General features: G+C 41.1%; 1 non-coding gene across 1 annotated transcript; it reads left to right on the top strand.

Moving 5' to 3' along the window:
• The first annotated feature begins 362 nt into the window (after positions 1-362).
• LOC141634564 (small nucleolar RNA R71) lies at positions 363-469 on the top strand. The gene has a single exon (XR_012539292.1). It is a non-coding gene; the product is annotated as a small nucleolar RNA R71 (small nucleolar RNA).
• The last annotated feature ends 456 nt before the right edge of the window (positions 470-925 follow it).

Below are 925 nucleotides of genomic sequence, written 5' to 3'. Positions count from 1 at the left end.
AATTCTCACATATCCCACTTGGGATTGATGAAGATGCTGTCATGGCATTAACATGATGCTTTGGTGATTTTGAGGCTTCTTCAAGTCTAGCCATAGCTTTTTCAAACTTCAAATTGATGGTATCAATGTGAGCACTAAGTTGAGCGCCTAATTGAGTAATAGAGTCCACTTCATGCTTTCCTCCTCTAGTAGCCTTGCGAGGTCTACTATATTGTGAGTTATGGACCGCCATTTCCTCAATTTTGTTCCAAATTTGATTGTCATCAACTTCGGTGAACATTCCATTTGATCCCATGTTGAGAATGTTCCTTGAATCTTCATAAAGACTGTTCCAAAATTATTGTACCAAGGACCACTCGCTAAGTCCATGGTGAGGACATGAGCGACAAATTCCCTTGAATCGCTCCCAAGCTTCATACAAAGATTCTTCATCCCTTTGCTTAAAGCCCGTGATTTGAGCTCTTAGCATGTTAGTCTTTTCCGGTGGATAGAACTTTTTGTAGAAAGCTAGAGCCAACTTTTTCCAAGAATCAATTCCGAGAGTAGCCTTATCAAGGCCTTTCAACCATTGTTTCGCGGTGCCAATTAGAGAAAAAGGAAATAAGACCCATCGAATTTGGTCTTCAGTTACACCGGCTTGAGAAATCGCATCACAATAGTCACAAAAAGTCTCCATATGAGAATGAGGGTCTTCACTAGGCATCCCTCCAAATTGGCTTCTTTCGACTAATTGGATAAATGCGGATTTGGCAATAAAATTTCCGGTTAGATGTTGTGGTGTAGGAGTACCATTGGTTAGGTTCTCCTCGGTGGGTACGGAATGTGATGAAAACTTAGGCATTGTGGGTTGATTTTGTGTTGGATTTCGTGTTGGGTTCTCCTCACCTTCTCTTGCAAAAGGGTTGATGAACTCAATAGTATTTGG

This window comes from Silene latifolia, chromosome Y (genome assembly GCF_048544455.1).
Source record: "Silene latifolia isolate original U9 population chromosome Y, ASM4854445v1, whole genome shotgun sequence".
NCBI classification, from domain to species: domain Eukaryota; kingdom Viridiplantae; phylum Streptophyta; class Magnoliopsida; order Caryophyllales; family Caryophyllaceae; genus Silene; species Silene latifolia.
The sequence above is the reverse complement of the archived record's forward strand: the minus strand, read 5'-3'. Positions and strand labels throughout refer to the sequence as shown.